Genomic DNA, 16,372 nt, shown 5'->3' on the forward strand with positions numbered 1-16,372 from the left:
TGTGGATATTTTTGAATTCCTTTTGCAGCCTAAGAATGACACCATCGGCCTGAATACATGGCTAGCCCTCTATGAATCAAATTTGGAAGACTCAAGACTTCAATGGCTTCGTGCAACTATTATGAATCTTGAGCGATGCCCAAAACCCTCAATGCGGAAGGATTGAAGCTTTCACACCGACATGATCATTCCAAGCACCAATTAAAGCCTAGATAAAGCAATAACATATTTTGAATATGCGTCCAATGGGCACATAAATCTACATAGTTAAACTTAGGTGCACAACATCCCATTATTTGCAAATGAGTTCATCAAGCACCATAAAGTCCATTGATATACATACATATATTACATTATCTCCTCTAATGAGGCATGAATAAAGGAGTCAAATTAGTGGTCATATAAAACATAATCATACTAGAATTGACATGCAATATGCAACATCTTAGACATTAGACCTTCATGGCATTAATACATATCATATAATGGAATCACAAGCATTAACGGCCAACTAGTTCATGTCAAATATTTAGGCATAGACATATAAGGACTTTTGAGTTCAAGAACATATCAACAAATCAAACTCACAAAAATGAAACGATCTCTGCGTAGCTAGTCATCCATAGTATCAAATAAAGTTTTTTCTTCTTTAGAAGACTTTCCAAGGGCTATAGTTATAGTGATCCTCCTATTTCATGATTTCGACCATTTTGCTAGCACTCTTTATGATCAAAAGGTATACGATGAATTGGGGAAATTTTTTCATCCATCATCTTTAAAAAAAAAATTCCGAAGATTCATTGTTGGAACAAATATTTGAAATTGGACCAAACCGATTTAATATAGGTAAATGCATTATCGCTCAATCCCGAGTTTTTAGAGTTCCTATCTGATCCTCGAATCACCTACTGAATAACATTGATGGAACAATTTCAGGGGAGGGAAGTGCACATCCATGAGAAATACACATATAAAGCATCCCATGTATCTAACTGTTGGTCACTTTAATAGCTTATTAATTCAAACAACCAAGTGCTACATAAATTGTCAACCCAGGGAAGTCTATTTATTTCAAAGGCAAATGCGTACTATATATACTCAATCTCATGAAAGTTGTAGTAAAAATTGATCACACCTTGCTTAAGCAAACTGAAGCTCCACTCTGAGTTACAGCAAAAACAATCTATTGCAGACAGCTACCAAGAAGGCTTAAATTCATTAAAGAAGTAATCTAATAAAAAAAATCAATCTGCAAAGGAAAGCACTAGATATGCTGTAACAGAGAACAAGAAACTATTCCCAGAATGGGAATCTTCAGCACCTGTTTCTAATCACCACACTGCCAACTCACTCTGTAAACTCAATTGCCAATGAAACACTCATGAATGAACTGTGGATAAACTAAATAGTGCAACAATCAATTGGAAAGAAAACATAGTTTCAACAATAATGTGAAAACAATATTCAGAAAACAGTACTGTTAACAAGGCATGATAAAAGACACACTTAACACACTGCAGAAATATAGTAGGTGAATCTTGTGATGAAGGTGGGCCCTGTCCTTCTCACAAGATTCCCCAGGAGATGAGAACTAGAAAGAAATGCTCAGAACAAGATTTTATTCATTTATCAATATGTCATGTTACAGAAAAAGGATTCCAGTTCTGTTCCTTCAAATAAGCCCCTCCCCGCAGTCTGTTCATCCCCTTCTAATGTAGATGTCTCCTCTTTTTAAAGAGGAGACATCTATTACAATAGATTACATTGTAAGTCCTATTTTAACCCTTTATACAAAAATAGGGAAGTCAGTTTTCCCATCAACAAAATGCTGTTACAATAATACTGTCTTTAGATCATGATCATTACATCCAGTGTAGCAACTCCTTCGGTGATGTTCTTTTGTTGCTGTCAAATATAGACCGCAAATCACAACTGTTCAGTCACGAGATTTGCGCATCGTTCCTACTGTTTCAGCAACTGTAGAAGTAATCTTGCAATCTCCAGGCAGTTTCAACAACGTGGACTGCACATCATTCTTTAACCGTTCAGCTATTATCAATTCAATGATCAACAATGAAGATAATGTAACTATATGTAAAATAATTAAACGTATAGTGATGAGAAGAAATATTGTGTACCTTTGGAATAATTGGGTTAAAACAGTAAGAAGGACTTTAAATATAAGTTGAAAAAGGATGACATCATAACAAAATGTATGGTAAAAAAGAGACAATATGAGGTCCTAATATAAAATGTTTGTTTGCTGCATGGGTGGGAAATTCATTTGATTAAAGAGTGGGTATTGCATTTGGTTGAAGGGTGGGTAGTTTTCTTGATTAAAAGAAGAATAATTATTCCAATGATTAAATGGCATACTGGAGTTCGTACCTTGTCCTCGTGGTTGCCATTGCCTCCTCTGTGTCATCAAATAAACTGCTTCAGCTTCCTCCTCAGTTGGTTGCAACGCTGCTTTTATCCCTGGTAAAGAAGGGCATTGTTGAGTTTCATGGTCCTTCTCACAAATGGTGCAAATTGGTACCTTGTCCAATGGGAATTCCCTTAGTGGATGTTTTTCTCTGCATTTAGGACAGAAGAAAGCCAAAGCAGCTTCTGCCTCTACCTATTTCCTCTTAACCTGCAAGGTATCAATCTGTGAAGCAAAAGAGCTTAACATTTCAGTTTTAAATTCTTCAAGTAGATTACCTATTTCAGCTCTCGTTGCTCCCCCACTGGCTGATTTTTGGATTCTTGAATATGTATTGTCCTTGCTTTTTGATCTATTTGCAGCCCCTCTTGAACATCTCTTGCAGAGGTTGACAATTTCATCATACGATTCTTTAGATATATGCCCTTTACCAAGCATATTTAACATATCTAAACAATCATTCCTTACCCCTTTCAATAATATTGTCTTAAGGATATCTCTACTTACATAGGGGTGATCGGATCTCTGCAGATTATACTAGAGTCTTTCCACAAAGTCCTCCAGATTTTCATCCTCCTTCTGAACCATCTTGAATAGTTCCTCCCTTTTCTCTCTCGTCCGGCAATAGTCTTGGTATTTGGCCAGAAACTTCTCCTTCATCTGATCCCATGTTGTGATCACATGACCTCCCAGGCTCATAAACCATCTTAGTGCATTTCCTTTTAATGTTGCTGAAAATAACTTCAATTTTTGAGCATTAGTAACATAATCATAACTTCTACATATTATATCAAACTCGAAAAGAAACTCATCAGGGTCTTCAGAGGATAAACCATGGAAGTTGGGTAAGGCTGAGAGTGGGATGTTCCTCATAGGAGTTGCTCCTCTGGGAAGTTCCCCAATAGGGAATTCCAAGGTGGAGAGAGAGTTCTCGCCTCTTCCTTCTCCTCCTCCACGTCCTCCACCAAAGATTCCTTCATTGTTTCCATCCATTGGTTGTCCCCCTGTTGCACTTACCGGTCTTCAGCGCTTTCTGTTGGACTCTCAATGTCCTGAACTGGTTCCTCAACATCAATATCTTTTATTGGTTCTTCAAGGTCCTCCACTGGTTCCTCAGTATGTTCTACTATCTCTTTAACCCTTTCAGGTCCCACTACTTCCTCTGTTTTGTAGTTCGTTTGGAGAGAGTGCTGAGTCTGTGGCCTTCGAGAGCTTAGCCTCTAAGAAGTCTCAGCTTTTGAAATAATCTCATCAATAAAAGTTTTTCTTCCTCCTCTTCCTTTGCCCTTGCCACCTGTAGGATTAGTTTTCTTGCGTCCTCTCATGCATCCTGCATATCTAAAAGAAAATCATCAGTGCTTTTAAAATCTATGATTGCCTTCCCCGGCAACGACACCAAAATGTTGGTCACTTTAATTGCTTATTAATTCAAACAACCAAGTGCTACATAAATTGTCAACCTAGGGAAGTCTGTTTATTTCAAAGGCAACTGCGTACTATATATACTCAATCTTAAAAGCAATGAAAGTTGTAGTAAAAAATGATCACACCTTGCTTAAGCAAACTGAAGCTCCACTCTGAGTTACAGCAAAAACAATATATTGCAGACAGCTACCAAGAAGGCTTAAATTCATTAAAGAAGTAATCTAATGAAAAAAATCAATCTGCAAAGGAAAGCACTAGATATGCTGTAACAGAGAACAGGACCCTATTCCCAGAATGGGAATCTTCAGCACCTGTTTCTGATCACCACACTGCCAACTCACTTTGTAAACTCAATTTCCAATGAAACACTCATGAATTAACTATGGATAAACTAAATAGTGTAGCAATCAATTGGAAAGAAAACATAGTTTCAACAATAATGTGAAAACAATATTTAGAAAATAGTGCTGTTAACAAGGCATGGATAAAAGACAAACTTAACACATTGCAGAAATATAGTGGGTGAATCTTGTGATGAAGGTGGGCCCTGTCCTTCTCACAAGACTCCCCAGGAGATGAGAACTAGAAAGAAATGTTCAGAACAAGATTTTATTCATCTATCAATATGTCATGTTACAGAAAAAGGATTCCAGTTCTATTCCTTCAAATAAGCCCCTCCCCGCAGTCTGTTCATCCCCTTCTAATGTAGATGTCTCCTCTTTTTAAAGAGGAGACATCTATTACAATAGATTACATTGTAAGTCCTATTTTAACCCTTTATACAAAAATAGGGAAGTCAATTTTCCTATGAACAAAATGCTGTTACAATAATACTATCTTTAGATCATGATCGTTACATCTAGTGTAGCAGCTCCTTCGGTGATGTTCTTCTGTTGCTATCAAATCTAGACCGCAAATCACAACTGTTCAGTCACGAGATTTGCACATCGTTCCTACTGTTTTAGCAACTGTAGAAGTAATTTTGCAATCTCCAGGCAGTTTCAACAATGTGGACTGCACACCGTTCTTTAACCGTTTAGCTATTATCAATTCAATGATCAACAATGAAGATAACGTAATTATATGTAAAATAATTAAACGTATAGTGATGAGAAGAAATATTGTGTACCTTTGGAATAATTGGGTTAAAACAGTAACAAGGACTTTAAATATAAGTTGAAAAAGGATGACATCATAACAAAATGTATGGTCAAAAAGAGACAATATGAGGTCTTAATCTGAAATGTTTGTTTATTGCATGGGTGGGAAATTCATTTGATTAAAGAGTGGGTATTGCATTTGGTTGAAGGGTGGGTAGTTTGCTTGATTAAAAGAAGAATAATTATTCCAATGAATAAATGGCATACTAGAGTTCGTACCTTGTCCTCGTGGTTGCCATTGCCTCCTCTGTGTCATCAAATAAATTTCTTCAGCTTCCTCCTCAGTTGGTTGCAACGATGCTTTTATCCCTGGTAAAAAAGGGCATTGTTGAGTTTCATGGTCCTTCTCACAAATGGTGCAAATTGGTACCTTGTCCAATGGGCATTCCCTTAGTGGATGTTTTTCTCTACATTTAGGATAGAAGAGAGCCAAAGCATCTTCTGCCTCTGCCTGTTTCCTCTTCACCTGCAAGGTATCAATCTGTGAAGCAAAAGAGCTTAACATTTTAGTTTTAAATTCTTCAAGTAGATTACCTATTTCAGCTCTCGTTGCTCCCCCACTGGCTGATTTTTGGACTCTTGAATATGTATTGTCCCTGCTTTTTGATCTATTTGCAGCCCCTCTTGAACATCTCTTGCAGAGGTTGACAATTTCATCATACGATTCTTTTGATATATCCCCTTTACCAAGCATATTTAACATATCTAAACAATCATCCCTTACCCCTTTCAATAATATTGTCTTAAGGATATCTTTACTTACATCGGGGTGATCGGATCTCTGCAGATTATACTGGAGTCGTTCCACAAAGTCCTCCATATTTTCATCCTCCTTCTGAACCATCTTGAATAGTTCCTCCCTTTTCTCTCTCGTCCGGCAATAGTCTTGGTATTTGGCCATAAACTTCTCCTTCATTTGATCCCATGTTGTGATCACATGACCTCCCAGGCTCATAAACCATCTTAGTGCATTTCCTTTTAATGTTGCTGGAAATAACTTCAATTTTTGAGCATTAGTAACATAATCATAACTTCTACACAACATATCAAACTCGAAAAGAAACTCATTAGGGTCTTCAGAGGATAAACCATGGAAGTTGGGTAAGGCTGAGAGTGGGATGTTCTTCATAGGAGTTTCTCCTCTGGGAAGTTCCCCAATAGGGAATTCCAAGGTGGAGAGAGAGTTCTCGCCTCTTCCTTCTCCTCCTCCACGTCCTCCACCAAAGATTCCTTCATTGTTTCCATCCATTGGTTGTTCCCCTGTTGCACTTACCCGGTCTTCAGCGCTTTCTGTTGGACTCTCAATGTCCTGAACTGGTTCCTCAACTTCAATATCTTCTATTGGTTCTTCAATGTCCTCCACTGGTTCCTCAGTATGTTCTACTATCTCTTCAACCCTTTCAGGTCCCACTACTTCCTCTGTTTCGTAGTCCGTTTGGAGAGAGTGCTGAGTCTGTGGCCTCCGAGAGCTTAGCCTCTGAGAAGTCTCAGCTTTTGAAATAATCTCATCAATAAAAGTTTTTCTTCCTCCTCTTCCTTTGCCCTTGCCACCTGTAGGATTAGTTTTCTTGCGTCCTCTCATGCATCCTGCATATCTAAAAGAAAATCATTAGTTCTTTTAAAATCTATGATTGCCTTCCCCGGCAACGGCGCCAAAATGTTGGTCACTTTAATTGCTTATTAATTCAAACAACCAAGTGCTACATAAATTGTCAACCCAGGGAAGTCTATTTATTTCAAAGGCAACTGCGTACTATATATACTCAATCTTAAAAGCAATGAAAGTTGTAGTAAAAACTGATCACACCTTGCTTAAGCAAATTGAAGCTCCACTCTGAGTTACAACAAAAACAATCTATTGTAGACAGCTACCAAGAAGGCTTAAATTCATTAAAGAAGTAATCTAATGAAAAAATCAATCTGCAAAGGAAAGCACTAGATATGCTGTAACAGAGAACAGGACCCTATTCCCAGAATGAGAATCTTCAACACCTGTTTCTGATCACCACATTGCCAACTCACTCTGTAAACTCAATTGCCAATGAAACACTCATGAATGAACTGTGGATAAACTAAATAGTGCAGCAATCAATTGGAAAGAAAATAGAGTTTCAACAAGAATGCGAAAACAATATTCAGAAAATAGTACTGTTAACAAGGCATGGATAAAAGACACACTTAACACATTGCATAAATATAGTGGGTGAATCTTGTGATGAAGGTGTGCCCTATCCTTCTCACAAGATTCCCCAGGAGACGAGAACTAGAAAGAAATGCTCAGAACATGATTTTATTCATCTATCAATATGTCATGTTACAGAAAAAGGATTCCAGTTCTGTTCCTTCAAATAAGCCCCTCCCCGCAGTCTGTTCATCCCCTTCTAATGTAGATGTCTCCTCTTTTTAAAGAGGAGGCATCTATTACAATAGATTACATTGTAAGTCCTATTTTAACCCTTTATAAAAAATAGGGAAGTCAGTTTTCCTATCAACACAATGCTGTTACAATAATACTATATTTAGATCATGATCGTTACATCTAGTGTAGCAGCTCCTTCGGTGATGTTCTTCTGTTGCTGTAAAATCTAGACCGCAAATCACAACTGTTCAGTCACGAGATTTGCACATCGTTCCTACTATTTCAGCAACTGTAGAAGTAATATTGCAATCTCCAGGCAGTTTCAACAACGTGGACTGCTCATCGTTCTTTAACCGTTCAACTATTATCAATTCAATGATCAACAATGAAGATAGTGTAATTATATGTAAAATAATTAAACGTATAGTGATGAGAAGAAATATTGTGTACCTTTGGAGTAATTGGGTTAAAACAGTAAGATGGACTTTAAATATAAGTTGAAAAAGGATGACATCATAACAAAATGTATGGTAAAAAAGAGACAATATGAGGTCCTAATCTGAAATTTTTGTTTGCTGCATGGGTGGGAAATTCATTTGATTAAAGAGTGGGTATTGCATTTGGTTGAAGGGTGGGTAGTTTGCTTGATTAAAAGAAGAATAATTATTCCAATGATTAAATGGCATACTAGAGTTCGTACCTTGTCCTAGTGGTTTCCATTACCTCCTCTGTGTCATCAAATAAACTGCTTCAGCTTCTTCCTCAGTTGGTTGCAACGCTGCTTTTATCCCTAGTAAAGAAGGGCATTGTTGAGTTTCATGGTCCTTCTCACAAATGGTGCAAATTGGTACCTTGTCCAATGGGCATTCCCTTAGTGGATGTTTTTCTCTGCATTTAGGACAGAAGACAGCCAAAGTAGCTTCTGCCTCTGCCTGTTTTCTCTTAACCTGCAAGGTATCAATCTGTGAAGCAAAAGAGCTTAACATTTCAGTTTTAAATTCTTCAAGTAGATTACCTATTTCAGCTCTCGTTGCTCCCCCACTGGCTGATTTTTGGACTCTTGAATATGTATTGTCCCTGCTTTTTGATCTATTTGCAGCCCCTCTTGAACATCTCTTGTAGAGGTTGACAATTTCATCATACGATTCTTTTGATATATCCCCTTTACCAAGCATATTTAACATATCTAAACAGTCATCCCTTACCCCTTTCAATAATATTGTCTTAAGGATATCTTTACTTACATCGGGGTGATCAGATCTCTGCAAATTATACTGGAGTCTTTCCACAAAGTCCTCCAGATTTTCATCCTCCTTCTGAACCATCTTGAATAGTTCCTTCCTTTTCCCTCTCGTCTGGCAATAGTCTTGGTATTTGGCTAGAAACTTCTCCTTCATTTGATCCCATGTTGTGATCACATGACCTCTCAGGCTCATAAACCATCTTAGTGCATTTCCTTTTAATGTTGCTGAAAATAACTTCAATTTTTGAGCATTAGTAACATAATCATAACTTCTACACAATATATCAAACTCGAAAAGAAACTCATCAGGGTCTTCAGAGGATAAACCATGGAAGTTTGGTAAGGCTGAGAGTGGGATGTTCTTCATAGGAGTTGCTCCTCTGGGAAGTTCCCCAATAGGGAACTCCAAGGTGGAGAGAGAGTTCTCGCCTCTTCCTTCTCCTCCTCCACATCCTCCACCAAAGTTTCCTTCATTTTTTCCATCCATTGGTTGTTCCCCTGTTGCACTTACTCGGTCTTCAACGCTTTCTTTTGGACTCTCAATACTCGGTCTTCAGCTCTTTCTGTTGGACTCTCAATGTCTTGAACTAGTTCCTCAACTTCAATATCTTTTATTGGTTCTTCAATGTCCTCCACTGGTTCCTTAATATGTTCTACTATCTCTTCAACTCTTTCAGGTCCCACTACTTCCTCTGTTTCGTAGTTCGTTTGGAGAGAGTGCTGAGTCTGTGGCGTCCGAGAGCTTAGCCTCTGAGAAGTCTCAACTTTTGAAATAATCTCATCGATAAAAGTTTTTCTTCCTCCTCTTCCTTTTCCCTTGCCACCTGTAGGATTAGTTTTCTTGCGTCCTCTCATGCATCCTGCATATCTAAAAGAAAATCATCAGTGCTTTTAAAATCTATGATTGCCTTCCCCAGCAACGGCGCCAAAATGTTGGTCACTTTAATTTCTTATTAATTCAAACAACCAAGTGCTACATAAATTGTCAACCCAGGGAAGTCTGTTTATTTCAAAGGCAACTGCGTACTATATATACTCAATCTTAAAAGCAATGAAAGTTGTAGTAAAAACTGATCACACCTTGCTTAAGCAAACTGAAGCTCCACTCTGAGTTACAACAAAAACAATCTATTGCAGACAGCTACCAAGAAGGCTTAAATTCATTAAAGAAGTAATCTAATGAAAAAAATCAATCTGCAAAGGAAAGCACTAGATATGCTGTAACAGAGAACAGGACCCTATTCCTAGAATGGGAATCTTCAGCACCTGTTTCTGATCACCACACTGCCAACTCACTCTGTAAACTCAATTGCCAATGAAACACTCATGAATGAACTGTGGATAAACTAAATAGTGCAGCAATCAATTGGAAAGAAAACAGAGTTTCAGCAATAATGTGAAAACAATATTCAGAAAACAGTACTGTTAACAAGGCATGGATAAAAGACACACTTAACACACTGCAAAAATATAGTGGGTGAATCTTGTGATGAAGGTGGGCCCTGTCCTTCTCACAAGATTCCCCAGGAGACGAGAACTAGAAAGAAATGTTCAGAACAAGATTTTATTCATCTATCAATATGTCATGTTACAGAAAAAGGATTCCATTTATGTTCCTTCAAATAAGCCCCTCCCCGCAGTCTGTTCATCCCCTTCTAATGTAGATGTCTCCTCTTTTTAAAGAGGAGACATCTATTACAATAGATTACATTGTAAGTCCTATTTTAACCCTTTATACAAAAATAGGGAAGTCAGTTCTCCTATCAACAAAATGCTGTTACAATAATACTATCTTTAGATCATGATCATTACATCTAGTGTAGCAGCTCCTTCGGTGATGTTCTTCTGTTGCTGTCAAATCTAGACCGCAAATCACAACTGTTCAATCACAAGATTTGCGCATCGTTCCTACTGTTTCAACAACTGTAGAAGTAATCTTGCAATCTCCAGGCAGTTTCAACAACGTGGACTGCACATCGTTCTTTAACCGTTCAACTATTATCAATTCAATGATCAACAATGAAGATAACATAATTATATGTAAAATAATTAAACGTATAGTGATGAGAAGAAATATTGTGTACCTTTGGAATAATTGGGTTAAAACAGTAACAAGGGATTTAAATATAAGTTGAAAAAGGATGACATCATAACAAAATGTATGGTCAAAAAGAGACAATATGAGGTCCTAATCTGAAATGTTTGTTTGCTGCATGTGTGGGAAATTCATTTGATTAAAGAGTGGGTATTGCATTTGGTTGAAGGGTGGGTAGTTTGCTTGATTAAAAGAAGAATAATTATTCCAATGATTAAATGGCATACTGGAGTACGTACCTTGTCCTAGTGGTTTCCATTGCCTCCTCTGTGTCATCAAATAAACTGCTTCAACTTCCTCCTCAGTTGGTTGCAACACTGCTTTTATCCCTGGTAAAGAAGGGCATTGTTGAGTTTCATGGTCCTTCTCACAAATGGTGCAAATTGGTACCTTGTCCAATGGGCATTCCCTTAGTGGATGTTTTTCTCTGCATTTAGGACAAAAGACAGCCAAAGTAGCTTCTGCCTCTGCCTGTTTCCTCTTAACCTGCAAGGTATCAATCTGTGAAGCAAAAGAGCTTAAGGTATCTATTTGCAGCCCCTCTTGAACATCTCTTGCAGAGGTTGACAATTTCATCATACGATTCTTTAGATATATCCCCTTTACCAAGCATATTTAACATATCTAAACAGTCATCCCTTACCCCTTTTAATAATTAAACGTATAGTGATGAGAAGAAATATTGTGTACCTTTGGAATAATTGGGTTAAAACAGTAAGAAGGACTTTAAATATAAGTTGAAAAAGGATGACATCATAACAAAATGTATGGTCAAAAAGAGACACTATGAGGTCCTAATTTGAAATTCATTTGATTAAAGAGTGGGTATTGCATTTGGTTGAAGGGTGGGTAGTTTTCTTGATTAAAAGAAGAATAATTATTCCAATGATTAAATGGCATACTGGATTTCGTACCTTGTCCTCATGGTTGCCATTGCCTCCTCTGTGTCATCAAATAAATTGCTTCAGCTTCCTCCTCAGTTGGTTGCAACGCTGCTTTTATCCCTGGTAAAGAAGGGCATTGTTGAGTTTCATGGTCCTTCTCACAAATGGTGCAAATTGGTACCTTGCCCAATGGGCATTCCCTTAGTCGATGTTTTTCTCTGCATTTAGGACAGAAGACAGCCAAAGCAGCTTCTGCCTCTGCCTGTTTCCTCTTAACCTGCAAGGTATCAATCTGTGAAGCAAAAGAGCTTAACGTTTCAGTTTTAAATTCTTCAAGTAGATTACCTATTTCAGCTCTCGTTGCTCCCCCACTGGCTGATTTTTGGACTCTTTAATATGTATTGTCCCTGATTTTTGATCTATTTGCATCCCCTCTTGAACATCTCTTGCAGAGGTTGACAATTTCATCATACGATTCTTTAGATATATCCCCTTTACCAAGCATATTTAACATATCTAAACAATCATCCTTTACCCCTTTCAATAATATTGTCTTAAAGATATCTTTACCAAGAATATTTAACATATCTAAACAGTCATCCCTTTACCCCTTTCAATAATATTGTTAAATTCATTAAAGAAGTAATCTAATGAAAAAAATCAATCTGCAAAGGAAAGCACTAGATATGCTGTAACAGAGAATAGGACCCTATTCCCAGAATGGGAATCTTCAGCACCTGTTTCTGATCACCACACTGCCAACTCACTTTGTAAACTCAATTTCCAATGAATCACTCATGAATGAATTGTGGATAAACGAAATAATGCAGCAATCAATTGGAAAGAAAACAGACTTTCAACAATAATGTGAAAACAATATTCAGAAAATAGTACTGTTAACAAGGCATGGATAAAAGACACACTTAACACACTGCAGAAATATAGTGGGTGAATCTTGTGATGAAGGTGGGCCTTGTCCTTCTCACAAGATTCCCTAGGAGACGAGAACTAGAAAGAAATGCTCAGAACAAGATTTTATTCATTTATCAATATGTCATGTTACAGAAAAAGGATTCCAGTTCTGTTCCTTCAAATAAGCCCCTCCCTACAGTCTGTTCATCCCCTTCTAATGTAGATGTCTCCTCTTTTTAAAGAGGAAATCTATTACAATAGATTACATTGTAAGTCCTATTTTAACCCTTTATACAAAAATAGGGAAGTCAGTTTTCCCATCAACAAAATGCTGTTACAATAAAACTGTTTGTAGATCATGATCGTTACATCCAGTGTAGCAGCGCCTTCGGTGATGTTCTTCTGTTGCTGTCAAATATAGACCGCAAATCACAACTATTCAGTCACGAGATTTGCGCATCGTTCCTACTGTTTCAGCAATTGTAGAAGTAATCTTGCAATCTTCAGGTAGTTTCAACAACGTGGACTGCACATCATTCTTTAACCATTCAACTATTATCAATTCAATGATCAACAATGAAGATAGCGTAATTATATGTAAAATAATTAAACGTATAGTGATGAGAAGAAATATTGTGTACCTTTGGAATAATTGGGTTAAAACAATAACAAGGACTTTAAATATAAGTTGAAAAAGGATGACATCATAACAAAATGTATGGTCAAAAAGCGACAATATGAGGTCCTAACACTAACTACTTCCTCCTCTCAAAGAGATTATGTAGCCTTCAACAAAGTAGTGAACCATGATATTTGCAACATAATTCATTATAGAAACCTAATACCATATCTGGTTAGCTGAGGCACATTAAGCAACTATGCATATTCATGTAATAATTCTATACTAGGATAAGAAAAACACACAGGTCCATAACTTCACCATGATCATGAGGGAATATAAAGAAAGGCACCCACTATTATCAAATATAGATCTCAAGAATTCTCCAGAGGTATAATTAACCCATACACTGAGCACATAATCTGCGCTACTAAAGAGATGACCCACAAGCAAGGTTATAATAGCGATATACCCAAATTAGGAATAAATAAAATGCTAACATAATTGAAATAACAGGTTAATTACTGATGGTTTCCAAAGCATCCATCATAGACACATTAGGCAACTTGCAAATAAATTGATAAGGCTACAACCACATACATTAGGCGGCTCATATCCACCATGGATACACAAGTTAGTTGATTAACAATGAATATATATAAAAAAATCAAGCATTCTTACCTAGGTACCTTAAGATTTATCATTAGAGATCCATGGTCATTTATATACATGAATAAATACTTATCTTATTAATGTTGGAATGATTGGCAACTGAGGGAGGGACTTTGACTCTCCACCCAACCATAGGCCAACTGCATTGCAATCTCTCTTGCAACTAACCACCCGGAGCCATATTCAGAGTCTAAGGAGTGAAGTACTCAAGGGAAATGTATACCAACCAGTTAGTAAAACCACACAAGAATCCAAAGATCACATAGTGGTTCCACCTGAAAACCCAACAAGATTTTCCCAAGCCCACTATGGCTCCTCCTGCTAAACAATCACTCCTTTTATTTTTCCTTTATTCATATAGACCTGTGTGCCCTTGAATTAATGCTTGATTTCTCTTTCACCTAAGTTGTGCATGCTATCTCCTTGCGCTAGGCTACACAAGGACTCATCCAATACTCTCCTTCACATCATCCTGCATACTCTTCACATATTCATCCCTTGCGCATTTTTTCCCAGATTCCTGTTTGCATCCATACTGTAAATTTTCCTCCCAACTCTTCTTCTGCGCAGTGTGCAATGTCGTCCCCCTTATTCCTTCATTGGTGCCTTTTCTCCATACTTTGCCCAACATGTTGTCTCTGTCCACTTCCTTACGCCCGTAGCGTGTTAACTAGAGCCAACACATTCCACAAAAGAAAGATGGCCCACCATTGTGCGTAGGCATCCATACATAATGTTTAATGCACTTAAAAAATTTGCCTTCAATTCTATAGGAATATGGGTGGAATATTAAATGTAAACTTCAAATCTTGGTTGTTTCCCCAAGTAATTCCCAAGCAACTTCTCCCCTTCACAACTCTAAATACATGTCCTTCCTCATCTCAGTCATTTTTATGTTTTTTTTCATAATCATTTTCAATGAAAATTGTTCATAATAATATTTACATGAGGTGGTAGCCAACAGGTTGTTACAGACCCCACCCCCTTAGAGGAACACCATCCTTAATGTTCTATATCCGAACACAATTTCAACAATGAGATTTATATACACACCTATTTTACATTTACATTTACGTTCTCTTACCAAAAAAACGAAATTGGGTATGGTACCCTCATTTGATCAACCATTTCCCAAGTGGTTTCATCTGGTCCAAAATGGTTCTTGAAACACACCCGATGCATCTATGATTCCAATCAATATGGACATTGTTAGCGCTTGAAATTTCACCTAGGCTGAGATAGACAAATCTCAAGGTTACATCAAACCATTACACCTCGTAGCTAGCCCTACGAGGAAGGAGAAGGCTCTCTCCGGTCAGACTCAAGGTATTTTCTCAATGGGGTGAACTGACCAATTAGGATCAAAGATATTAGGCTAGTAAACTGATGAGGAGGGTTGATTTAAAGTTTTTGGGGTTTTTGGTGGCAATTGGAGGGAGTGCAATTCAGGGTGTGGGGATTGAGCTCAGTTTTTGCAGGTGAGTCTTTGGGGCAAGGAAGGAGTTTGTGCTGATGCCTTAAGCTGAGATGGATGATCAAGGAAGAAAGAGAGGGAGCTAAAGAGGGCAAACAATGACTTTGAATCCTCTTTAGACAGTGGAAAACATAAATATTAAACAAAATTGAAAGCTGAGCATGGCATGCATGAATTCAAACTTTATCACTTCTTTTGTTCAATTAGCAGCAATAGAATAAGAGATGAAACACATAAACACACTTACAATGACAAGTAGGAAACACACCATCAACACAATAATCCACAAGAAACCACAATGATGTCTGCAAAACCCTGGCCTTCCTTTTCCTCAAATTGCAGAGATACAAGTAAAATATACAATAGAGCTTCTCCCTCAAGAGTCCAACCATGAAAATGAGTAAGAGAAGGCATAATATAGATCATCTAACTCCTTTCCCCACCTCTAGGGGTCGAGCTCAGCTTCCTAGGAGCAGTTTGAACTAATTCTAAACTAAGCACTAGATAATAGGCAATCAAAACAACTTGCCTCTAAAACTTAGGTAACCCATCCATGCATTTAATATTCACTATTTACATCAAGGAAACTTCTAGAAGGGTTAAAGGAGAGTAAATGTATCCATGTGCCATGAAAATTATCCAAAAATCCATCATTTACAAGCATTAAGAGTCAACCATAGTAAAAACTGAGTTTTGCAGGCCGAAATGGTCAAACTGGCAAAATTTCCCTGAGTGGTCGCGCCCCTGCCTTGGAGTGGTCGCGCACATTGGCAGCTGTGTTTGAGGGCCTTCCTGGTGTCCAAATCAGGTGCAAGATAGCTCATTGGAAAGGTCTGTGAGTCTACTTTCCAACACAACTGGAATTTCTGAATTTGGAGTTGATTTGACCCCTAAAAAGTCATTTCTCCCAAGATAGCTTTTGCAACTCAAAAAGTGGGCAAAAAGTCAAAATTTGCATGTATTTTAAGCTTTTGGAGGCCCAAATCTCCATAAAAACTTGACCCCATGCATAGGCAAGTGTATTTTTGCATGACAATTCCAAAAATGCAAAGTTTTTCTCATTCTGAGCTGTCCCCCCGAGTGGTCGCGCGCGGGGTGAGACCA

Source organism: Pinus tabuliformis, chromosome Q (genome assembly GCF_031772625.1).
Source record: "Pinus tabuliformis cultivar Carrire ecotype Pingquan chromosome Q, CPIR1, whole genome shotgun sequence".
Classification (NCBI taxonomy): domain Eukaryota; kingdom Viridiplantae; phylum Streptophyta; class Pinopsida; order Pinales; family Pinaceae; genus Pinus; species Pinus tabuliformis.